This window comes from Carex rostrata, chromosome 20 (genome assembly GCF_964058835.1).
Source record: "Carex rostrata chromosome 20, lpCarRost1.2, whole genome shotgun sequence".
NCBI lineage: Eukaryota > Viridiplantae > Streptophyta > Magnoliopsida > Poales > Cyperaceae > Carex > Carex rostrata.
This window is the reverse complement of record NC_135937.1, coordinates 8,345,716-8,373,239: the sequence shown is the minus strand read 5'-3', so window position 1 is coordinate 8,373,239 and position 27,524 is coordinate 8,345,716. Positions and strand designations below refer to the sequence as shown.

General features: G+C 34.4%; 1 pseudogene; it reads left to right on the top strand.

Moving 5' to 3' along the window:
* Positions 1 to 21,321: 21,321 nt before the first annotated feature.
* Positions 21,322 to 23,619, top strand: LOC144572232 (subtilisin-like protease SBT1.8 pseudogene; annotated as a pseudogene).
* The last annotated feature ends 3,905 nt before the right edge of the window (positions 23,620 to 27,524 follow it).

Below are 27,524 nucleotides of genomic sequence, written 5' to 3'. Positions count from 1 at the left end.
TTGCCAAGTTGCAAACTCAAAGTACTGAACCAAATCAATCCCTTTCATTCTATTTCAAAACTTCCAACAGTTATAATTCATGGAAGATTGCATGTGCAAGCAACCCTATCTAAGAACCCAAGCAAAATCGTAGTATTTGATCAGCATTGCTTGATTGTAGAATCCCAAGTAAAATCCCAAGTATTTGATCAGCACTGTTTGATTGTAGTTCAATTTGTGTTTAATGGAAAAGAAACTTTCCTAAAGTTAAGCCTGTAATTTCACATTTTTCATAACATACAATAAAGTTAGGAATGTTGATTTGGTTACATTATATTGTTTATAACCAAACTAATTGCTTTGATTAAAGGCTTTGTCTTTCCAGTTTGTTTAATTTAGTTGTTTTAATCACTGAAAAACAAATAAACTAGAAACATAGTAAAAAGTATAAATTCCTTGCACCAGCATATATAATAACAAGTACTCAATTAGACAAGGATCAATGCTTATTCAGTAATGAATAACAATAAGCTCGAGGCCATTAAAATTATACAATTTAACTTCATTTAATGAAAGGGGGCTGTTCGGCAGGGAGAATTAAGGGGTAGAGGACTAAGAGCTTAAGCTCTACTAAGGGGTTCATGTTCAGCAAATGAAAGATTAAGATTGAAGAAGGATTATGAATAAAGAAAATTTATTTTATTATGTGACAAGAGTTAAAGACATACCCCATATTGTTATGTAGAGTCTAGCTAGTATGACATCAGTGTCATTTCAGTCTATATAACACCAATTCCTAGTGTTATGTGACACCGACGTCATACTAGCCAGACTCTATTATATAATAGACTGATAACTTTAATTAATTCATTGTTTTTCCACAATATATTTCATTCACGAATTTAAAGACAACCTAATTAAAAAAAATGAACTTATTCTAAAATGAAATCTGTGGAAAAAAGGCCAATATATCATGCACATATTGTTTCCTTCTGAAATCAGAAATCAACCAAAAGAAATAAAATTAGACGAAGTTATCATGTACTGTAAAGCACCGTACCAGATCCGGTAAAGTAACAAGTTCATCAATACTGTAAATTTAACCAAAAATCAATACTGTAAAATTACAAGTTCATCATATACTGTAAAACAACATTCAACACCGTACTAGATCTGGTATATTTTTTGACAAGGCACTGGTACATCATACCAGAAAACAAAATAGCAACCGGTGATCAGTAGAAAAATGAAGGGGGGTTGGCGCAGTCTACTACCACGCGCGTGATATGAAGTTTGGTCTTGTGCATGTCCACAGAAGTTGGTCTTGCGCTGTTTCCAAGTGGTGCTATCTGGAGTTGACGAGGTTTGGAGGTTGGTCTTGCATGGTGGTTTCCAAGTGGGCGGCGGAGGGTTGAGGGGGTGGTGTTATGGGCTGAGGGTAGTGGAGGGTTGACGGAGGGCTAGCTAGCAAATGGAGAAAAGATGGGTAATCCCAATCTCTAACAGCTCCACATGGTGTGGCGAGGGCAGCACTTTCATCAGCTAACATCGATTTCGATTCGATCTTGCCGGAAGGGAGGAAGATGATTTTATTTTCGTTCCTAGGGTTCTTTTTAAAAAAAAAAAAAGGCATTAGCCTGTTTCATTACCGTGAAACATAGTTACAGAACACAAAAAAACCAGCGAAAGACTAGCGAACCAAGTGCTAGAGTCCATACGTCAAACATAGCAGAAACAATAATCAGATTCTAAAACAACAAACTCGAAACAAGCAAAAGGTTGCTAACAAAGCCCGCACAGGTGTCTAATTTAAGCAATTAAAGCCTTGGTATCCAACACGCTATGCATAGTCATCAGAGAGCATCTCTATCAGCCTGGCGTCCTCCATCGGGACGATTTGAATAGGCACCTCATCCATATCCTGTGGCAGCCATTCATTGACTGCAGCTTGTATGTGCTCCCCTTGAGTACCTGTCCAAGAAACAACCAAAGAAATAATAGTCATAATAGTACCCCGACAAGGTTGTGTTAATGAATGATTAAAGCAAAGATCGTTGCGTTTTTTCCATATGCACCACACCACTGCACTAACAACAATTAATAGAGCTTTTCGAGTTATTTTGGGTAGTGAATGTGCAAAGTGTAACACATCATCAATAGATGTCCAAGTATGTCTATGGTCCTTACATTTTCCCATATAAAACCATATAGCCCTAGCAAAATAACACTGAAAAAACAAATGGTTAGAGTCTTCACACATAGGACAAAACTGACACCTAATATCTCCTTGCCAACCCCTGGCCAAGAGTTGCATTTTAGTCAGAATTTTATTTTTACTCATTAACCACATAAAGGCCCTAATTTTTGGTGGAACGGGTAGTTTCCACCAAAGCAAAGGTGTAAGGGGTTGGACTCCATGAAAATTAAGAAACAAATACATAGATCTAACGGTGAATGTCCCATGAGATTCCCACTGCCATTTAAGTGTGTCTATGTCCTGAGTAAAAGTGGTAGTCTGTAGTAACCCCAAAATTTGTTGCCATTCTTCTAATAATACTCCACTTAGACCTCTCCTAAATTGCAAGCAACTACCCTGAGTATTTACCACCTCTTGTACTGTAACAGATTTGGTTGTACATATATCAAATAGTTGAGGATAAGTAATCTGTAAAGGGCAAGTGTGACACCAAGTATCAGTCCAAAACTGAACTGCTCCTAACTGGCCTGGAGAGAAGGTCATGCCCAACTGACTAAAGTGAGAAAGGTCCTGGACCGCTTGCCAGAACATAGAGGGAGCAATATTGGCGTGGAGGTTGGCCTCTAAAACAGATTTCCAAAGATTGGAGTAGTGAGGATCTTTATATCGCCACCACCACTTGAGCAGTAACGCACAATTCATCTGATGGAGATCAAGAATCCCCATACCCCCAAAAGTTTTGTCAATGCATAAATCTTCCCAACTCATTAAAGCATATTTCCTTTTATCATGAGTACCTTGCCATAAAAATTTTCGCCGAATCTTGTCTATTTCACGCAATACTGTTTGAGGTATTTTATATAAAGAGAGGGTATATAAAGGTACCGCTGAAAGCACAGAGTTGAGAAGGGTAATTCTGCCCCCAAGGGAGAGAGATTGCCCTTTCCAGCCCTGTAATTTATATCTAAATTTATCCAACAAAAAATTCCAATTAGCTACTTTCAAGGGAGAGTCAGAGAGAGGAATGCCCAAGTACTTAAATGGAAAGTTAGACAAGTGGCACTTGAAGATGGAAGCTAGGAGGTGAGCTTCGGTATCCTCTAAATTAATTGGATACATTTCAGTTTTATCCAAATTCATTTTAATGCCGGATATGGATTCAAATGCCACCATAGTCCACCATGCAATTTCAATATTCCTAGGATCAGCTTGTAGAAACAATATAGTATCATCCGCATAGTGACAGTTGGTCACTGCACGGTTTTGATCACAAGCTGGTCCTAGTCCTATGATTCGGTGTGTATCTCTACCCAGCAGAAACATTTTGCTCAAAGAATCAGCAGCTAAGTTAAAGAGGTAGGGGGAGAGGGGGTCCCCTTGTCTCACTCCTCGTTTACAAAAGAAATAAGGTGTAAGGTTGCCATTAATGGATACACAAGATTGGGAGCTGACCAACCATGTGGCCATCCAATGTACCCATTTGGTCCCAAATCCTCGGGCCTGCATAATCTGAAGTAGATAGTTCCAATTGATTTTGTCATAAGCTTTTTCAAAATCAATTTTAACTACCACTCCTTTATTGTGTATGCTTTTACAATGATGTATGATTTCATGACCAAGGACTACATTATCTAATATGTAACGACCTTTCAAAAAGGCAGATTGGTGGTGATCAATAAGCCGTTGTAAGATAGGTTCTACTCGATATGTCAAAATTTTTGAGATAATCTTAAAACTGCAATTAACGAGACTAATGGGTCGAAATTTCTTGATGAGCTGAGCATCATGTTCTTTAGGTATCAAACATATGATAGATTTGTTAATGAATTGCAGTTCGAGATTACCCTCATAAAATTGATGACATAACCGAATCAGATCAGATTTAATGGTGTCCCAAAAGAATTGATAAAACTGGAAAGTGAGGCCATCAGGCCCTGGGGCACCATGGGGATCAGATTCAAAAACAGCTCGGTGAATCTCACTCTCAACAAAGGGTGCTGTCAGGTGTTGGTTTTCTGTTGGGGAAACGAGATCCTGAGAAGCCCACAACTTCGGTCCTAAGGATCCGAAAGGGCAACCAGTGGTGCCTAACAACTCTTTGTAGTATGACTGAACATGGTCATGAATATCATCAGAGTTGGTGGTAAGCTGATTGTTAATTTCTAATGATAACTTCCTAGGGTTCTGTGTCTCCATATGTGGGAGAAGAAATAAAAAATGATAAAGAAAGAATTCTTCCTTAAGAAGCAATATGGCCTGAGGACAAAATAGTCTAAAATATCTGAAAATACTCTTAAGGAACCTCCAAGGAGTCTGATATCTTAAGGAAGAGGGAGGGGGAGGATTAAGAATCAAGAATAAGGAGCATGGTCTTAATCTAAACTAAGGAGTCACCGTTCGGACGAATTTACGTGGATTAAGAGCTTAAGGGCCCTTATGGACCTCAGCCAAACAGGTACAAGAGCGTGAAAGAACATGCATATTTCCCTTCATGTATATTTATGAATCATTTCGAGTTCATGACTGGAATTGTGAAACTTCATAATATAGATGATATATACTCTAAAAAGGTCACTGACCAAGGTAATTGGCAGGAACACTAATTACCACGATAAGGTTAGTATGTGGATTAAATGATGGTCAAGTTTTACAGACCATAGACAAGGAGTTGTCATTTTAATCACATAGATATATGTTCCAGGAACATGATATCTGACAGACCCCGAATGAAACATTATACGGAATTGTGTTCGTGTCATTAATGCTTTCATTCAGTGTTAAGTTCTAAAGTATGAGGTATTCATCTTTCCTACTAAGAAATGTATATATGTAATTGTTATCAAACACTGTCGGTAAAATGCAGTTATAATGGTAGCTCTTCGGTATACATGGCTTAGCTGAGGTAGTGATGGTTTACCAAAAGTACTATTGTTCCTCGTATCTCTATACGAGCTATAGCATCACTGGGCCCCTTGATAGAGTAAGATTATCAGCGCGCGGTATGATTACAAGAGTAATCATATTTGATAATATGCTCAAGATCAAGAAAAGATTAAGTTTACAAGGATGACACACACCTACCTTGAAACTAATCTGATAGCTATGTGACAAAAGAATTAACACGAGTAAATTGTTTACTGGATCGTGATATTGTACAGTACAGCATCATCTGTGTAATTGGATGGTCATAGTACATACTTCCAGATGCCTCCTATGATTATAGAAGTTAAAACAGTTTTAACTCTATTTACCAACATAACACAGATCCTATCAGGTCACACCATATAGGAGTTAATCGGAGAATCTTATTGTGATTGATTATAAATTGGTTATGATCAATAGTAAGATGGTTATAATTAATTATACTTGTTATAATTAATATATAAATGTCATACAGATGACAAGCAAAAACAAAGGTTAATTTATAAACGTACACGTTACGTTGTATAAAAGTTAACCGGTTAATTTATAAATGTGCAGGACACGTTGTATAAATTACCGAAACAACAACCGCAAGAAATATAATTGTTCAGAATAATTATACGAATATTATTTGTATTCGGGCCGAGGGCATTCGGGTCTTTTCAGATTCGTCCTTATCCGCATGACACGTCATCGATCCTATCCAGATGACACGTCATCAATCCTATCCACATGACATGTCATCCTTATCCATTCAATGACATATCTTGTAAATAGGCATATGTTGAGGGGTATTTCGGTCTTTTGCGAACCTCCTCAAAAGCCTATAAATAGAGGGGTGCATGTAGAGAGAAAAACCGCTAATTCACTCGTATCGTTTCGTGTCGAAACGAATCGGTATTTTCTCTCTTTCTCGGTTTCTCTCCCAAATAGTGTTTCGGTTGAGAAAAGAAAGTTATACGTAGTTGACGTATAATCTTGCGGGTTGTTGAGAAGTATATTTACGGGATTGATGAATAGTATTTTCCCGAATTTCGCGGTATGTCAGTTTTGCTTATTTGTTAAACTAAGTAGCTGAAAATTTGTGTTTACGGGTTTTCGTCTTTTCCTTGTGAATAGTGTCTTTTCCATGTAACATAAAGTATTCATCATTATGTCTGAGAAGTATTTATCATTAATGTTTTACTGAAAGTTGTAATTATGTCTGAGAAGTATTTATCCATGTAACATAAAATATTTACCCATGTAACATAAAGTATTTACCCATGTAACATAAAGTATTTATCATTATGTTTAAGAAGTATTCATCATTGGGTGATGGGATTGTTTATTTAATGGTTCCTAGTTGTGCGGGAACAATTCAGAAAAAAAAAAGGAAATTTTGTGCAGGGATAAATGACAAGTATTTATGAGGGGATTGTTTATTTAATGGTCCCCAGTTGTGCGGGGACGATTCAAAAAAAAAAGAAAATTTTGTGTGGGGACAACTAATAGATTGATTTATTCATTCATAAATAGAGATCATTGCAGAGGGATTAATACTTCAAAAATTCAAGATAAATACTTTGATGCTTCAAGTTAAATACTAAGAGTTTCTGCGGAGTATTAATGATTGAGTGGTCCCCCCATAGGGTCGAATTTGAAAACCATTTCGAAGGGAGGAATATGGACATGATCTCACGAGAAGTAATGAGGCAGCGATTCACCAACCTCAGGCAAGGAAATAGTCCGGTGACTGAGTACAACTCTAAGTTTGAAAACCTAATGAGGTATGCCCTAGACATTATCAGGGATGAATTTCGAGTAAGACAACAATACCTTTGCGGGTTAAACCCTCGTCTCGCTCAATTGATTGACATACCAGGAATTGACAAGTTAACTGATCTTATGTTGCGGGCTACCATAGCATAATCCTATGAAACACGCGCCAATCAACTAATCGGTGTCAGAAATACTCAACCAATGATGGAGGAGACTCCAACATTACCTCCAATTTGGGGTAATGGCACGGAGCCGAAGACCAACTTCTACTCCAACGAAAAACCTTGGTGCAACCGTTGCCATAAATCTCATACAAAAGAGCAATGCAGCTTCACAAATGGCTTGTGTCACAGATGCCTTAAACCAGGACATTTCGCTAGAGAATGCCCAAACACACCTCCTCAAAACAAAATGGTTTCGAACGAAGACATGATTCGAGAAATCATGAGGCCACCAACCATAGACATGAGTAACAACACTAGGAATTCACCAATAGGCGGATACAATAATTACAACAATTCTAACAAGAGAAGGAATGTGAGCCAGGGCGGAAGGCAAGTAGGGGTGTATGTATATGGCTGTGATTGCAACCATACCAAAGTAGAGGAATGTGCGGAATTAACAAAGAAGAGAATGAGATATCGACAGGACCACTAGCAAGTACATCTGAAAATCCGAATAAATTACTTTTGTAGTCACCAAGCCTGTAGAATGGACGTGTATGATGAACGTAATGTCTCCGCCTTGAATACCGACAAAACATTTCAAATAAAAAAAAAACATCTGGTACCCTACATTACCCAAAGTTATTCGGTACGCTTAGATTCGGGTCTGTTCAGAGGACTGAACAGGATTTTAAGGGGGAGGATGTAATTCTGTCACGTTAAATTTTTTTTAAAATTTATTTATTTAACATTATTGACATAAAATAATCTAAGAAATTTAAGAAGATAACGTAATGCTATATAAAATTTATATAAGTATGACTTATTTTAAAATTTCAATTCAGTAGTTTAATTGATTAGTAACCACGACACAGTTAATTAATTTGAAATCCAAATTAATCGGTAATGTTAGAAATTATTTATTAATCTTATTACATTTGGTGATCAAAAGAGGGAAGTATCTTTTATCATGATTAATAAAATTAATTAATTAATTTACATGATTGATAGAATAAAGTCTAATTATGTGTATACCTTAATTATAAAGTTTTCCTAAATTAAATTGCGCCACCCCTGTGAAACCGTCTCCTTCTAAATTAAAAACCCACCTCCATGTTGAAATCTTTTGTATGTAACCATTTTATGATATGATAAGTATTTATGATAAGTTTCATTAATTAGGATATGATAAGTAGATATATTAGTTACAATAAATTATTGTTCCTAGATTGAGAAATTTATGCTTAGAATTTCTTTAATTAAAATACGAAAATTTAGACTGTTGGTAAGAATTTCTTTAGTCATATTATAATCTGAAATTTAATTTATATATAAGAATTTCTTTAATTAATTATATCAAAATCTGAGAAATTTCCATAGTTTATTGATTGAAACTCTTCTTCTCAATTTACTTGAATGTAATAGAATTCGTGCATTTCCTTTGTTCTCTTAAAAGATGTTAAATTTCTTTTGTTTCTATCATCATATTTTATAATATAAAAGTTAAGTTTTGGTTATTGAAGTTTAGTTACCCTATTCTTTCAACAACATATTTATAATCAAGTTTACATTTTTAATTATGTAGATTTAATTTTTGTTGTTTGTTTTCGACAATTTGGAAAACACCTTCAGTAATAATTAAAAGATATATTTCTTTATTCATAGTTACTCGTTTTAAATTCATTTCCATATACAGTCAGAATGTAATAGATGTGTACAAATGATTATATTTATTTTTAGATTCATGATACACCTTACTAAGATTTCATATATGTTTTCTTTAGTTGACCCTTCTTGAATTTAAATGAAACAATATTAAAATATCATCTCTAACTGAAAATTTCAGATTTGTTTGCAATAATATTTAAAATAATATTATGACTGTAACATTTAAAGTTTCGGACTCATTTTACTAAATGATTTAGAATTAGTCCGTAACATATAACTCTAATAAAGTTTCGAATATTGCTTTTGATTCGTTTAAGGAGGGAGGTTGGGTAGTAAACATATAACATATAACTCTAATAAGGAGGGAGGTTGGGTAGTAAACTAGATGTTGTCACTTATGCTGTTGTAAGATTGTAAACATTGGTAGCCTCTACCAATATTTTCAAAAAAGAATATTGCTTTTGATTGGTTTGACCTTCAGATGCGCTTTTTTTTCCTCTTTTGATTAATTCCTCCAAGATACCAAATGATTAGACTGACTAAAGTCTAGGAGTTAGAATTAATAAAACTTGGTCATGATATGAAGCCGTATTAAGGAACTTTAGAAATAAGAACACAACATGAAATATTATTAATTAAAATATGTGCTCAAATATTTAGTCCGGCTTTGAGAAGAATTTGGAGACGTGAGTAACGATCAAGAATCTACTAAACTAATAGGTGCGGGTTTCCTAGACTTTTTGTAAAATTATTTACTTATTCTTTTGTGTGCATTATATTTTTACTTATAAAATTGTGCATGTTGATTCGAACAACTCCTTTGGCTTTGTTTAGAGAATAAAGAATATGATTATTTCGTTTGGAACATATAACATGAATAAAATATATCGATTGAGTATCACATTAACATAAGAAAATGAACGATCGCTGTGAGATGAATGAAAAGGCCGATACGCGGGGGCTGCTAGTCGCGGTCGGGACCGATATGCGGGGAATGCTAGTCGCAGTCGGGTTCGATATTTGAAAGGCTGATACGCAAGGATTGCTAGTCACGATCGGGACCGATATGCGGGGAATGCTAGTCGCAGTCGGGTTCGATATTGGAAAGGCCGATACACGGGGACTGCTAGTCGTGGTCGGGACCAATAAGCGGGGATTGCTAGTCGCGGTTGGGTTTGAGATATAACGTATGACAAACAAAGTAATGGTCAGTGATTTATAAGATTTTAAAGTAACAAGTGCTTACATGAATGATAGTTATTGCATGATAGGATAATATAGATTGCATTTTGGTTGTTGATTAAATAAAGTTGTTTAGTATATGATCAAAAGGAAAGATTTTACAAATCTCCGGGCTAGAACTAAATCCCGCACTGAGAGAATGTTCGATCTCTCACCCGTTCCACTCTTATGTGGGTTCCAGGTAACACAAAAGAGGAATTAGAGACGAGGAAAGAGTAATGGAAGAATAAATGGGAAGGAATAAAGAAATGTCACTTGATTGATTTTAGGATTTTATGTTTTTATTTTGAATTGTTGAAACACTGATGAATAAGTATAGCAGCAGATGTGCTACTTGTCATGTTTGTCTTTGCCATTTGTTTAGACTCATATTGTCTCAATTAATGAATACAATTGTGGCATGTTATATTTTATTATTGGTAATGTATGTGATGCAAATGCGCCTTACGTAGAAATACGTGGCGGGTTGTCTTGGGATGTGACAGTATGCGCGGAGTTTTTTGCGAGGATTGTTATCAGGATCCAAATTAATATGGTTATTAAAATAAATTAAATCAAGTTATAACTAAACTTTAGAAATTACGCAACTAAACATTCAAAATTTGAAGAAGGAAACTGAAGGTACCCTCTCTTCCTCCCTCTCCATTTCCTTCGTGGAGAAGGAAACTGAACAAACCACCTCTCTTCCGTACGTGAGTGTACCCTCTCTCCCTCGCGGAGCGACGACTTTCGTATGCACACCATCCCTCCGCGACAGTCAAGTACGGCCCTCTCTCTCTATCAGTGCCTATATCTCCCTTCTCTCTCTCAAGTCTCAACTTGGAGAACACTATCTCAATCTCTCTCTTTCTCTTCTCTGATAATTGCTCAACACTCAACCTGTTGCGGGTTTTTCTTTCGCTTCTTTCTCGATGTTGTTATGCTCATGGAATAGCAGAACGGCCAGGAGATGAGGTTGCCGAGCAGCACGGCGACCTTGGTACCGACCTTCACCCCTACTCGCAAGTTGGAAGCAATTCCCGGTAAACTGTCTAGACCATGTTTGTTTCTTTGCTCGGTGTTACTCTTGAATAGTGGGTTGAGCCCCCTTCTTGTGTTTGAACTATGGATTGCTGGCTTAACGCAAAATGTCGCTCATGATCAAATCTGAATTTTCTGTGCTATTGTCGGTTAATACAATGTTCTTGAATTTATGAAGTTGGTTAATGTTGTTGTGCTCGATTTAAACCGGCTTTGAAAATTGTATAATCTTGGCTAAGGCTTGAGTGTTTTTGATTTGTTGAAACTCTTGTGCTAAACCAAAAGGTGCCTTCTCTGATTAGTGCCGAAACCATGAGAATTTGAAATAAAATATGAATGGACCTTATGAATTGAACCAGGTGCAAAATTAGAGAAATAACCGGTAGTCAAAACCCCTCCTCTTCCTTTTTCTAAGTATAGGATCGATCGATGTTCATGTATTTGTCACGTTTTGATGATTAATAGGATTCATGTATTTTTTTTCACTGTTTGATGATTAATATCTTGAGCAAATTTTCAACATGCTAATAGGTGCAACTTTTTAGGCAAGTTTGCGGATTTTAAAATGGCTGCTAATTTTATATTTTACCAAATGATTGAAACAATTAATTTTGTTTATTTTTTATAATTATAATGATATAGAAGTGCAATTAACAAACACCTATTTAATTTTCATACAATCCCCAGACGCATCTGTATCGGCCCCAAACTGCTTGCATGGATCATGGGCCTCAGGTCACACTAGCTCAGATATTTTGAGGCCCATTGGTACTTTGATAACTTGCTGATTTCTTGTACATCCTTTAATTGTTTGAATCGTTTCATATTTATCCATGAAGTTAAATTCATATATAGTTCTAGTTAGTATCCATAAAATCGGTAGTTGTTAGGCTTCACTTTTGTAATTTTAATTGTTTCATGTTAATGAAATGGGCTATAGGCCTATAAGCCTTTTATTAAAAAAAAATATTGTATGCATAAAATCTATGAGGAGAGTTCAAATGTCTTCATTTATTGTGTCTTCATCGTGCTTCTATTTTTTAAAAATTTAAAATTTAAAACTTTAAAGTCAAAATAAAAACGTTGGATATGATCTACATCATTTTATCTATGCTCGTGTAAAAAATTATGACATTTCAATTTTATTTTGGTTGTCATCAAGAGTTTGTAAAAATATACTAATGTGGATAATTTATAGACATTGATTTTTCAACTTATTGATTCACATAAAAACAAAATTGAAATGTGATAATTTTTTATGAGCACATAGAAAAAATAACATATATCACATCTAACAGTTTTATTTTAACTTTTAAGTTTTAAATTTTGAGTTATTAAACTTTTAAAAAATGAAGGCATGGTGGAGACACAAAACATAGAGGCATTTGAACCCCCCTCAAAATCTATATATAGTTTATGTATGGTTTTAAAATGATTTGACATAGTTATTCTTCTTTATCTAAATATAACTATTTTTATTTGTATTTATTTTATATTTTTTCTAAAAATATATATGTCCTTTACTAAAAGCTCCTTTGTTGTAACTATTTTCATAGAAAAATTTAAAACAATTAGAGAAAGTTAATTTCTTTGGTCAGGAAAGGGACTATTATTTCATTTTATTTTAAATTATCTCATATACCATATTTTGATGTATAAATGATTATTTAATTTCATGAGTAATTATGCAATGATTAATAAGTTGAAGCATCTATGAGATAAATTTAATAAAAATGGTTCAATTGTTAAAAAATATGTACGATGTATAAAAAGTTGATGAATTAATGCGAAATCCAAAAAGGATTAAAGGATATATCTGACATTAACCGGAGAGATTTTTTTTTTCTATAGAAATTAAAAAAAGGAAGAGAGAAAAATAAAAAAATTATATTAGATTTTTTATTCGTAGAAAGATTAGTAGAAATTGTACTATTCTTAATAATTTAAAAATTTAGATTGATAGAATTCCTACTAATTCAAATCAGTTATTTTTGAAAATTCTCTTAACAGGGGCCTGGTATTTTTGAAATTATTTCCCAAACAGGCCTAGGTTTTGAATTACCAAATTTTTTAGCTGTTACATACAAATTTTTTGGCACACATTGTCAATGTTTAAAAACAAAACAATACAAAAGAATCTGGCATGAGAACGACGTTCATCTATGATTTATCTGGACCGTACATTACCCAGAGATTCGTGTCAGAATCTGAATTAACGGATCAGATTTGTCCTTTCTTTTTCTTACATCTATCAGTACACAAATGACAAAACTGTGAAACTAAAGATGTGGCGGGTAGAGAAGGCTTCGAATCAGGTTACAAGTTACAACTAACATACGACAAGGATTTGACGATTTTCACAACAAAAAAAAAAGAAAAAAGAAAAGGATTTGACCATCTTATTGGTTTTCTTTTACTATTCCTGTGGTATAACAAAAAATGAAGCGGGTCAAAAAGGTCATTGGTTGCATTTTGACCCACGCCATCCGATGTTCTAATATTTTTTGTTGAGTAAAACTAGGGTGCTCTTAAGCTCACCAAAGTTTTGGTGAGCTTAACTCTAAAACTCATAAAATCAATTTCAAATGACAAATCTGAACCGTTGAAATCCGTCTACCTTACGTGTGATGCATCTACATGTGAAATTTTTAAGCATTCGAATTAATTTAGTATAAAGTCAAGCGGTCAAAATTAGAAGGTTAATAAATTAATTTTAGTGCATTCATTTTTGAACGTCTTTTGACCGCTTGACTTTGTACTAAATTAATTCGAATATTTAAAAATTTCACATGTAGATGCATCACACATAAGGTAGGCGGATTTCAACGGTTCGGATTTGTCATTTGAAATTAATTTTATGAGTTTTAGAGTTAAGCTCACCAAAACTTTGGTGAGCTTAAGAGCACCCTAGTTCTACTCTTTTTTGTTTCCTTTTCTTTGTATCAATTGGTGTTTCTGCTTTCGTATCCAATAGCTAATAAGCTAATACTGAGTTCACTTCGTACAGTAGCGCATCTGGCAAATCACAGGAAATCTAACCAACATGTCCAGAATAGTGTAGACTGTATAGTAGTAACTACGTTGTTGCTAGTGTAGACGGTTAAAATTAAATTTTTATTTGTTTAAAGTTTATATATATATATATATATATTTTTAAAAGAGACAAAGTATGCACATTTCATTTCTAAAATTTGGTTAAATACACGATCCAGTAAGCTAGAGTTCAGATCACTACATTTACAATCTACTCATTACATATCGAAAGCTAATGAGAAAGAAATACAGTAGCCAAAGGTTGCTATTAGTAAGGCACAGATGTATTTTAAAGTTGCTAATACTAAACCACAAAGTATTGGACTGAAGCTAACTACTACTATTTGACAAAATTATAAGGTATCTTCATCTTTACTAAGCCATCCCAGGAATCTCCTCCTTGGGTAGGAGCCTCTACATCTGGTTGGAAAGGCACCATCTCCACTGGCATGTATTGATTCAGAGGGATGACATCCTCTATAATTGAAAGTCATTATCCAATAGCATCTTTGATTTTCTTGCTCATGGTCCCTGTCCAATAACAACACAAAAATTTATAGCAAGATTAGAGTTTTAGCACTTGTGATAGCACATGTAGTAAAGCAAACGTCAATTATGTGCTTGCATAAGGTCCAACTAACAGCACTAAGTAAAAAAAAAAATATGTTCTATAAGTGACAGTAAGAGAATAGACAAATTTAAGTACACTATTCCAAGTTGTCTATGTGTGCATTACAAATTGGTTTTTAGCTAACCAAAATCAGACTTATTGTGCTAGTGTACAATTAATAAACAGATGACTAATGGATTCATGCATTAAACAAAATTGGCACTTAGGATTCCCAACCCAACCTTTAATGGCAAGGTTGTCTTTTGTTTAAAGTTTTTAGATAGTTTAGCTTCTTTTATAAATTGACAAATGTATGTGTTATATTTCAATTACCACTAATTACATTTGTTTTTTTTTTTGTCTTTTCACAATATTATGTATTTTATAGTTTAATCTCCTATTCAAATTTTTTAGTTCTGCCCTCATCGCGTTTATTTGAATTTAGTTTTGACGAAGGGCTTATAGAAATTTAATATGTTTTTCTTTTCTAAAAATATGCTCTGTAATGCTTCTGAATCTGTGCTTTGACTCACAATCTTCATTTTCGAAATTTGAAATCTTGGAGAAAAGCAAATTTTATATTTTATAGATTTTTTGTTCTTTTTTAGAAAGAGAAATTATATTGATTTAAAAATTTTGGACCATTTAATAGTCTGGTTGATTTCCTATTGAAATAAATAGTAAAATACATGAAGAATTTTAATTTATTTTATTGAAATTACTATCAGGTAAGCCTGCATGCTACTTCAAAAACACATGAATAATTTTTAATTTTCAAAACCCTGCACATAATTTCTATTTTTTTTTACTGCTGTTGAAATTATGTGCGAATCTTCATGTAGTAATAATGTCTTATCAATTTATCCTATTAATACACCAGTTTGTGTCTGACATGAATCGTGTTACCTATCTACAAGACAGTTATTGTAAAAAATTAAAAATATTATTATGTTGTTCATCATGAAATTTACACATCTCTTTAGCAAATTTAAATGCATAAATTTTTTTGATCCTATGTATCTTTCCAGCTGCCATAATTTTCCAAAATATAATTAATGTTATGATAATTTAGTAATTATTTAATTTCCATAATTACTATATAGTTTTTTCATTTTTTATTTATTTTACATTGAATATGTATGAAAATTTTGAACCAATAGGGCATTACAAGAAGCAGATTAGGGGTGAAGTTGATTTTACTTAATTTTAGCGTGAACAATGTAATTTGTTTATTATAGCATGAGGTGGTATTTTTTTTTTAATGAGAGAGTTGGGAGTAGGGGTGACAACGGAGCGGATAGTAGTAAAATTATACTTATATTTTTTTTTTTTTTTTTTGAATACTGATACAGATTGAATATTAGATGGATATATATACATATATGGATTAGAACAGATATTTATTAAAAAAATATTAAAAAATACTAAAGATCATAATATTTATTCAATTATAATGGTGAATAACATATTTTTTTCATAATATATATTAAAATATATGATATATATTAAAATATATGATGAGGAGGGATCAAGTTACAACAATTTTTGAGTTATAACAAGTTACAACAAATGTTTTCTATATTTTCAAAATCCAAATCGTCAATCCAAACCGTTAGATGTGATCTCTACAATAAATTGTGCTTGGAGACCAAATTTTACATTTTTTGGAATTTTGTTACTGTTTATTAAGATGGGTACAAAATTTAATGGTTTGAATTTGACTAGTTTTTGTATCCATATTAATAAATAGTAAAAAAATTCCAAAAAATGTAAAATTTGGTCTCCAAGCACATTTTATTGTAGAGATCACATCTAACGGTTTGGATCGATGATTTGAACTTTGAAAATGTAGAAAATACTTGTTGTAACTTGTTGTAACTCAAAAATTGTTGTAACTTGATCCCTCCTCATATATATATATATATACACACACTATTTGAATACATGTTTCTTTATTGAAACGTAAATACATATCAACATATTTACACGGATATTCGGATATCGAATATCCACATCTAATTTTTTGAGTACGAATTAAATACAAATCGGATATTATCCATACCGTTTTCACCCCTAGTTGGGAGTCAAGCCACCAACGCTCTTTTCAAAATTTGAGTAGAACTAGGGTGTTCTTAAGTTCATCAAGTCCTTTGGTGAACTCAAGTCTAAAACACATCGAATCGGCTTCAAATGATGAATCCGAACCGTTGAAATCCGCCTACCTTACGAGTGATGCGTCTACGCGTGAAAATTTTAAACATTCGAATTAATTTAGTATAAAGTCAAGCGGTCAAAATTAGAGTGTTAATAAATTAATTTTAATGCATTCATTTTTTGAACCTTTTTTGATCACTTGACTCTATACAAAATTAATTTCAAAATTAAAAAAAATTTACATGTAGACGTATCACTCGTAAGGTAGACGGATTTCAACAGTTCAGATTCGTCGTTTGAGGCCAATTCGATGGTTTTTAGACTTGAGTTCACCAAGAGGCTTGGTGAACTTAAGAACACCCTAGTTCTACTCTCAAACTTTTGTTATTAAAAAAATATATATATTCGGATTTCAAATCCACGACCACCCGAGAACACGTGCCTTTGCCACTAGACGAAAGGTTAGTTTTAGCATTAGGTTTGTATTTTTATTTTTATTTTTATTTTTATTCTTTATTCATAAGTTAATTGTCAAAATTATTCACGATAATTCCCATTCAATATGTTTTTATGATTAATTCACGTTTTATTTATACAAGTAACAATGTCATTTTCTTTAATTATTTTTGAAAAAAAAACAAAAAATTTAATTGCCAAAATATCATTTTAAAAGTAAATTTTCAATAAAATTTGTGTAGTTGGTAAAATAAATAAATCAATATATACAATATTGCTAGATTTTTATAATATAATATATTCTTTCACTCTTGTATTTTTTTCTCTCTAAAAATCTTAAAGATGTAGCGAAATTAAAATAACGAAACTTCCCAATTCTTATATTATAAATCTAACTTTTATTGAAAATATCGTATGATAATATTATATTAGAGAGACAAATTTAAAGAAAACATAGTTTATGAACATAACTTTTAAGAAAAGAAAATCTTATAATAATATATGAGAGAGAAACAGTTTTTGAAGAATAATTAATAAAAGATAAAATTATCTATATATTAAAATGTTTAGATCATATTGTGTTAATAAAAAAAAATAGTGTTAATTAATAACATCACCCAGTGCCATACCAGCTATTGGTACTTTCCTTTATTTTCGATTTTAGGTGATGAGCTTCTTTTCTAGGCAATAGTTACATGTAGATTGGTAACACACTTCACCTTTTTGGAGAATATATAAAGGAAGGTCATTTTAGAATGCTTAATTAATTAATTGATGATAAGAGGATATATCATGCTTTCTGTTCACCCGTTTAAAAATAGGAGGTGTTTTTTTAAGGTAAGATTAAAACCAACAAACAAACTGTCGTACTAGTAAAGAGCTCTGAGACATGCATTTTCAGTTGTGACCTGATGAATTGGAACTCTCTTTTATTTTCTTCAAATTAATTATCAAACCAAGAATATAGTCCCACTATGATTGGCACTAAATATAGAATGACAGTTCATTTCTTTTAGTTTGCATTGTGGTGTTCATAACAATAAATTTTTTTGATAAAGTATATATTTGTAATGTTATACCTTCAAAAAAATCAAAATGGTCTTTGTTATTATCAATTATCCTTCAAAAAAGAAAACATTGTTAGAATGTTAGGATATACATTGCATCACTTGCTTTTAAGCAATATAGTAATAGACAAGTGCTTTCAAGTTAACATGTTAATTGGCAAAGTGTATTATAGTTTTAATATGTGTGTGTATATATATAGCTAAAGCCACAAACTTTGAAATGTTGAAGGCATTAACATTTTAAATTAGTAACAAATAGTACTGCATGTGGTATCTATAAGTGAAAAGGATGCATCTGCAAACACTCATATATATATATATATATATATATATATATATATGGTTTGTCTAAATTGCTGCTGGCAGCATTTCAACAGAGGTGCTGCCGGGGCTATATTTAGCCGTGTGATGTCCAAACAACAAATTCAAACCATTAGATGTTTAATCTATATTATAATCTACTTGGAGACCAAATTTTACATTTTTTGGAATTTTTTTACTATATATTAAGCTGGTTTGAAAACTGCTGATTTCAGTAAATTTCTGCAACATTGAAATCAGCGGTTTTCAAACCAGCTTAATAAAATGTAAAATTTGGTCTCCAAGTAGATTATAATATAGATTAAACATCTAACGGTTTGGATTTATTATTTGGACATCACAAAATAAAAAAATAGTGACAGCACTGCCGGCAGAAATGCTGCCGGCAGCAAATTAGCCATAGCATATATATATATGAGGAGGGATTAAGTTACAACATTTTTTGAGTTACAACAAGTTACAACAAGCATTATTTACATTTTCAAAGTCCAAATCGTCGATCCAAACCGTTAGATGTGATCTCTACAATAAAATGTGCTTGGAGACCAAATTTTACATTTTTTGGAATTTTTTTACTATTTATTAAGATGGGTACAAAATTCAATGGTATGAATTTGACTAGTTTTTGTACCCACCTTAATAAATAGTAAAAAAATTCCAAAAAATGTAAAATTTGGTCTCCAAGCACATTTTATTGTAGAAATCACATCTAACGGTTTGGATCGACGATTTGGATTTTGAAAATGTAAACAATGCTTGTTGTAACTTGTTGTAACTCAAAAAATGTTGTAACTTGATCCCTCCTCTATATATATATATATATATATATATATATATATATATATGAGATAGGCTAATGTGCATTCGAATGTATATGGTCCGAAGTACTTACGGTCCAAATTTGATTTTTCAAAATCCAAACGGTCGATCTGAACCGTTCATCTTGTTCTCCATATTAATATGTGCTTGGAGACCAAATTTTACATTTTTCTGAATTTTTTTACTATTTATTAAGTATTTTACAAAATTGTTGATCCAACGGTGGCTGCACAAAACAGTAAAACCGTTGGATTAGTAATTTTCAAAGTGGCTTAATAAATAGTAAAAAAATTCAGAAAAATGTAAAATTTGGTCTCCAAGCACATATTAATATGGAGAACAAGATGAACGGTTCAGATCGACCGTTTGGATTTTGAAAAATCAAATTGGAACCGTAAACACTTCGGACCATATACATTCGAATGCACATTAGCCTATCTCATATATATATATATATATATATATATATATATATATATGATCACATATAATTTCTCCTTAATTAATAATGTATAATGCCAATTGCATCAGCATATTATATCCCAATTAGGCTCACTCTTCTCCACAACTCTTTCTGCACTTGCTATTTTTATTGATCTTAATAGAAATCATGTGATTTAGTAATATTTTTTCAAGAAAGCATCCCCACCATTTCCTAGTTAATATAGAATCCACTATATATATATATGTAACAAACAGCTTAATTTGTTGGATAATGTTAGCTATGTTGGGTCCATATTATTTTTGTATTATTTTTCCATGATTCATGCTTGATTAACCCTTTTGGACAGTGACAAGAAACAAACTCTAATTTAAAAAAAAAAAAAAAGTTAAGAAGAATTGTCAATGCATTCAGGGTTTTGTTAACATTCATATGTAGGCGCTACTTGTACTGCTATTGAAATCTAATTCTATAATGTTAAAAAAAAAGGTCCTAAGAGTAATCTGATTTATGTGGTAAAATTGAGTAACATTTCAGTCAATTAAAAATGAAGAGTAGTACAATAACTATTTTTGTGATTTTGATTCAGTTCAGGGAATGATATGCAGGAAAAAGAAAAGAAAGACCGATGCTCTATCAACCTTTCTGTGAAATTGACTTAGTTCAGGGTTTATTTGTTTTTTTTTAAACAAGTTTGGTTTGAAGATACAATTCTTTTTCTGTGATGTATTTGGCTTTGTTATGCCTTTTTTTTTACATACTTTGTGTGATGTTGTTTGTAAGAACATTATGTGAGGTTGTGTTGTAAAGACATTTTTCAGAGGCTGTGTACCAGTTGTTCGGTACCGGTACTCTGTTGAATGGTTTCAATCTATAATGAAATCAGTGGGTAACTCCCACTATTTGTAAAAAAAAAAAAAAAGAGAGAGAGAGAGTATGTGCATGAATAGAAATAAGAAGCTTGAAGGTCATTCTGTCTTACAAAAAATGCTCAACTTTAGCAGCATATCAAGCGCTACCTTGATAATGAATTTCCTAACAATTTGAGCTGAATCAAACATAGTTTTGATACTTTTGATATGAGTACATATAACTAGTGGAGATGGTAACAATGAATTTAAAAAAAAACGAAGAAATGTATCTTTGATCTAACTATGTTTTATTGTTAACAGATTGAAGTTTTCTTTTTCCTTTCAAATAATTATATGCTAACTGCATTGTTAATTGGTGGATTAATATCAAATTAAGCATGTAATAGCTTTCAAACTCCATACATTACCTGAAATAAGTGTGCACTTATCTTTCCAGCTATAATTAATGTGTATGCAAACCCTACAAAAGTTATATATAAATACCCCCACTCTTCCTCAAACTATAAGCATTATTAACATACACAACATAGTTCATAAAAAATGGCCTACTTACACCTTCATATAAACCTCTTCCTCCGAACCATCTTTTTAACCATGCTCTTCGATTTAACTTTTGTTACCGCATGGAAGTCGAGCGCATTCCCTTCACAACCAGTACTCGTCCCTCAACGTACCTCCTATATTGTGCACACCCTTAACATATCTCGCCCCGCACACTTCCTCACTCAAAATGAGTGGTACTCATTCCTTATCAGATCGCTCCCCCGTTCAAACAAGCCAGATGCAACTGTTCCCAAACCGCGTATCTTTTACATATACGAAACAGCCATACAAGGTTTTGCCGCAACACTTACACCTGAAGAAGCCCAGATGATCTCTGAAAATGACGGAGTCATCGGGGTGTATGAAGACGTAATGTTTAACATCCATACAACTCACTCACCTGAATTCATTGGCCTTAATCCTGACTACGGCATATGGCAAGAATCCAATCTAGGCAATGATGTCATCATCGGCCTACTAGACACTGGCATCTGGCCAGAGAGCCAAAGTTTCAATGACTCCGGGCTAAACCCTGTGGGCACTAGGTGGCGGGGGGAATGTGAGGTCGGAATCCGCTTCAATTCAAGCATGTGCAACAACAAGCTCGTCGGTGCAAGATTTTTCAGAGCTGGAGCGGAAGCGATATTTGGATCTCAGGTCAGTGACAATGACTACCTGTCACCAAGAGATCATGTGGGACATGGGACCCATACGTCCTCGACCGCTACTGGGTCTCCTGTTCTCGGAGCTAACTTTTATGGCCAAGAGACCGGGACAGCCCAGGGGGTGGCACCCAATGCCAAGATTGCAATGTACAAGGTGTGCTGGGACGCCATCGGCTGTGCCAGCTCTGACATCCTTGCTGCGGTTGATAAAGCAATAGAAGATGGTGTCGACATCCTCTCACTATCCCTCGGTTCAATTCAATTTATTCCATATTACAATGATGCTATAGCGATTGGAGTATTTGCAGCAGAGCGGCATCGGATCTTTGTTGCATGTTCAGCCGGCAACAGTGGACCACATCTCACCACAGTGGTCAACACAGCGCCTTGGATCACTACTGTTGCTGCCGGTTCGATTGACCGAACATTACAAGCCAATCTAACATTGGGTTCTGGTGAAGTGCTTTATGGTGAATCGCTCTATTTTGGGGTTATCAGTGGTATGGAAATGCTCCCAATAATAAGTATCAGCTTTTGTTACAGTGATGTCTTGATAGCTTCTGAAATTATGGGCAAGATAGTTGTGTGCCGAGACGCGACCGTGAGCACAGGATTCCTCATTCAAGCTGCTGGTGGGGCCGGGCTTGTTTCAATTAATGTCGATCCCTCATTAGGGGAAAATATCGTGGCTCAGAGCTACACTTTTCCGTCTCTTTCGCTGGGTTATGAGGAGAGTAGAAAGTTAATAGCGTATTTGAACTCGACAATGGAACCAATGGCACAACTCGAGTATGATGGCCATACGGTTATTGGCAAGAATCGGGCCCCACAGGTGGCCTTTTTCTCATCTCGTGGACCGAACTATGAGATGCCGGAACTACTCAAACCCGACATACTAGCACCTGGCAATAACATCCTCGCTGCATGGCCATCAGAAACACCCATATCAGGTGACCCCTCAGACCCGAGACGATCTGACTTCAACATAATGTCAGGCACATCTATGGCCTGTCCCCACATCGCAGGCACTGCTGCACTACTTCGGCATCTGAAACCAACATGGTCTCCGGCCATGATACGTTCTGCAATGATGACCACAGCCTTAGTGCTTGACAATAGAGACCGTCCTATAGTAGCGACCGATAACTCGCAAGATGCCACACCGTTGTTGTTTGGAGGCGGTCATGTCTATCCACAAGCGGCACTTGATCCCGGGCTAGTGTATGATGCCGGCTTTGAAGACTACGCGAAGTGGCTGTGCAAACTAAATTACACAAGCGAACAAATGAGACGGTTTGTTGGTACGCCCATAAATTGCAGCCATGTACACTATGACCATAGCTGGGACCTGAACTACCCGTCTTTCGCAGTTGCATTTAAAAATCATACCGGTCATCGAGTGGTGAGGAGGAGGAGCCTGATGAAGGTGTCGGATTTTCCTGAGAACTATACAGCAAGGGTGGTCAATTTGGCTGCAGAGAAGGTTTTGGTGAAAGTGAGGCCAGAGATGTTGGATTTTGTCGGAGCGTACGAGAAGAGAGAGTACATGGTCGAGTTCAAAAGCAAGGTCGGTGCAAATACAACGGTTGAGTACGGATTTGCGTATGTTATTTGGGAGAATAAAGAGCATCAAGTGAAGAGTCCTGTTGTGTTTATATGGGATGCTGTTTCAGTATTTAAATAGTTATTTCAGTGAATAACCAAAATTATACTTTCTGTTGCTTTTATGTATGCAATGAAGTTTTAACCGGTCGTGCTTGGTTTTAAAAATAAAGAAATATCTTTTATTGTATCATCAATTCAATTCTTCTACCTATAACTATAAGTTAATTTCTTGTAGTGGAGTTTGTATGGTTCAGAAATCACAAATTCCTAGTAAACTTTCTGGGAAAATTTGAACCTTTACAAACTAATATGCACTGTTCCCTTAAATACTTTCTTTTCAGTTTATTTTATTGTTTAATTTTGAAAAAAAATTGGCCAAATTTAGTGGGAACATATTTTTCATTAATAGTACTCATGTTCCACAAGCCTCAAAACATTATGTAATTACATATGTACTGGTACACTTTCTGTGTCTATATATATATATATATCTCTCTCTCTCTCTCTCTTTCTGTGACTGTGATATGTTCATATGCCATCCGATCTAAATTTGGATGTGTCTAATCTAATCTGGACCGTCCATAGAAAACCGATTTGTAGAAGTCTAATTGGCCAGGCCTCATTGGCTCTGTTCTAAATTATACAACATCATACTAAAATTATCTAAAATTATACAACATTATACTAAACCAAACTACATTATTCAAAATATACTAAGTTATACTAAAATATATTAAATTAAACTAAGTTATACAACATTAGACTAAAAATATCTAAATTATACTGAAATATGCTAACAACATTATACTAAAACAAACTATATTATCCAAAATATGCTAAATTATACTAAAAAAACTGTTTCTAAATTTTAATATACTAAAAACTGTTTACTGACTCAATTTCGGCATTTCCTGAACTACCCACAATTCTGCATTTTTGGTCCGCCCAGGAACAGAGATGTTTTGGCCTAAAACAGACTGTTTTGTCCTCTATTTCGTCCAAAAACATACTGTTTCGGTCATTCCCGAACTACCCACATTTCTGCATTTTTGTTTTGGCCTAAAACAGACTCTGTTTCGGTCAATAACTATTTCTGTTTTTTTTAATAAATATATAAAATATGTGATATGGAACCCTCATCTATCTCACTGCCGGTAAAATTAGAACAAACAATTTGAACAAAAAAATTATGTATATTGGACAATTTTGTCATAGATTTATCTTTCCTGATACATCAATTATGATTTTTATGAAAATATTGTATAGACTAAAAAATAATCATGCATTTGCCAATTGAAGTAATATTAAAGTCAGGTAGAGGTCGGCCATTTTTATTAATAACCCAAAAAAAAAAGTTTTTTACAAAAGTAATCCCAAAATCTGAGTTTTTCCAAATATAACCAAACCGCTAGGTATGCTGGCGGTTCACTTCTATAGCGGACCGCCAGGGACATGGGCGGTCTGCTAGGGACTAGACCGCCAGCGTTCTGGGCGGTTCGCTTTTTTTTTTTTTTTTTTAGATCTGATTTTTTTTTCTTAATATTTTCATTTGTGAAGTTTTAGTTTTTTTTGCTTAGAGTATTTGCCAAAAAATAAAACATTTGATATATTTATAAGTGATGTCGTAACTCTTTATAACTTTCAATTGATTTGTCAGTTGGATATCACGAGTCTAAAGATAACACTAATTAAGGACTTGGCCTTGATTCAAAAAATTTCAAGCTCTGACAGCTTGTTGATCTTCTTCTCTATATTTATGGTACTAAAACAATAGTTTAGAGATACTGAGGCGTGTGCAGCCGGACAGGGAGCTCAAAGGCAAAGCAACTGCTAGGTTCAGTCCCTCGGGGAAGAAGCATAAGAAATGATTGCAATTTTTTTATGATGTATTTATTATGATTGCAGTTTTTTTATGATGTATTTATTATGATTGCGGTTTTTTTATGATGTATTTTGGACTGTAGTATTATTATGATTGCAGTTTTATTTTATATTTCATGTTGGTTTGTTAAGGAACCACTTCCATAGCAGACCGCCAGGCACCTGGGCGGTCCACTAGGGACCAGACCGCCAGTATCCCTGGCGGTCCGCTAGCTGTCTTATAAGCACGCTTTCTCTCTCTCTCCAGCACACAGTCTCATTTGTTAAACCACAGAGAAGAAAGAGAGAGCAATTTTGGCGATTTTGAAGCGATTTTAGGCGATTTATAGGCGATTGCTACAGGTATTTTATTTTTTATTTAATTATTTTCTGATTAATTTTTAATTAATAATTATTATACCCGCAGTATGTAAATACTATAAATTATTCTTTAATTAATATTATAATTAACTTTTAAATTGCAAAAAATAATGAATCTATTATACTGTAATTCTTATGATTTTTTTTAAATGTAGTTTGTTAAGGAAAAAATGCTGGTTGCACTGTACATGGGCGGTAAGCTAACTAAGGGTGTAGAGGGCGTGTATTACTCGAAAGATGCCTCATTCGGCTTGCAGGTTAATGAAAGAACCACATTTATTGAACTTAAGCAACTAGTATACGAAAAGACTGGTGTAAACCCCAACCGGTATGACTTAGAATTGGCTACCCGAATTGACACACAACGGGCTGGGGCGGGTAGACCTTACTTTGTGAGTTTTCCTATAACAGGTGAGGAGTTTTGGAAGGCTGTGTACCAACAATTTGAGTTTAGGGGGGTCGCGATGATAGACTTATATTCCAGGAGGGTTCCCCAGGTCGGGGATAGACCTTTTAGTGCGGCTGGGGCTGGACCTTCTAGGGCTCCCCCTGCTGGACCTTCAGGTTATGACAATTCGTCTTATGACAACCAGGGGTACCACCACTCCCCTCATGACAGCCAGGGGTACCACCACTCCCCTCATGACAGCCAGGGGTACCACCACTCCCCTCATGACAACCAAGGGTACCACAGTCCCTGTTATGACAACCTGGGGTACCATAACTCCCGTGAGTTTACTGAAGTTGTACCACCACCACCACCACCCAGACAGGCACCCATAATCCCTACATTTCCAGCTATACCAGAGTCAGTACCGATACAGTTATCCGTTAATCGAAATAATACTAATATTGATGTTGATGCTATTGATGCCATACCGGAAAGAGAAATGGAAACTGGAGATGAATACCAAGGAATTTGGGAATCTGATGACTTATCAGATGGTGATGCAAATGTACCAGGTTTGTCCAGGGAAGAAAAATTCCCAATCAGGGGTCGGGGGAATAGGCATCATGTCGCCACATTCAATGATACCACAGCTTTTGAAGAGGCTGACATTAGTTTCTTTGGTCCTCGTGTTGTATACAATCGTGAACTTGCCCCAGGGCAACTTTATACCAACATAGATGAACTTGTAAAGAAAATACATGAGACTCATGTTCACGGCAACTGGGAATGTATATTACAAAAAAAGGAATAAAAAAGATTGGTTGTGATATGCAAAAATGCCCCTCGTTGCGAGTTTCGCCTTTATGCAACATCTGCGGGTTCGGGGGAAGCATGGATAATTAAAAAGTGTGAACCACCTCATACATGCAAGTCTGCGTCCACAAGGACAGACCATTCAAATCTGACAGCATCACTAATTGCCGATGCAATTGAGGCAGACATTAAGTTGGACCCATCGATGAGCATCAAGGTGGTGGCTATGGCCGTCAGACACAAATACATACATGTAATTCCAAAATATAACAGGTTGTGGAGAGATCGTGAACTTGCGATTTGCAGAATATTCGGTAGTTGGAAGGATTCATACAACTATCTGGCACCATTGCTCCAGGCCATGACAAGTACAAATCTTGGCACTGTATTTCAGCGGTGGCATGGCCCCATTTATGACAGTAATGGAGTACTAATAGAGGGAGTTCAACAATTCAAGGGCATAGCATGGGCTTTTGGTCCTTGTATCCAAGCTGTGCCATTCATCAGACCCGTTATCAGCATTGATTCATGCTTCATGT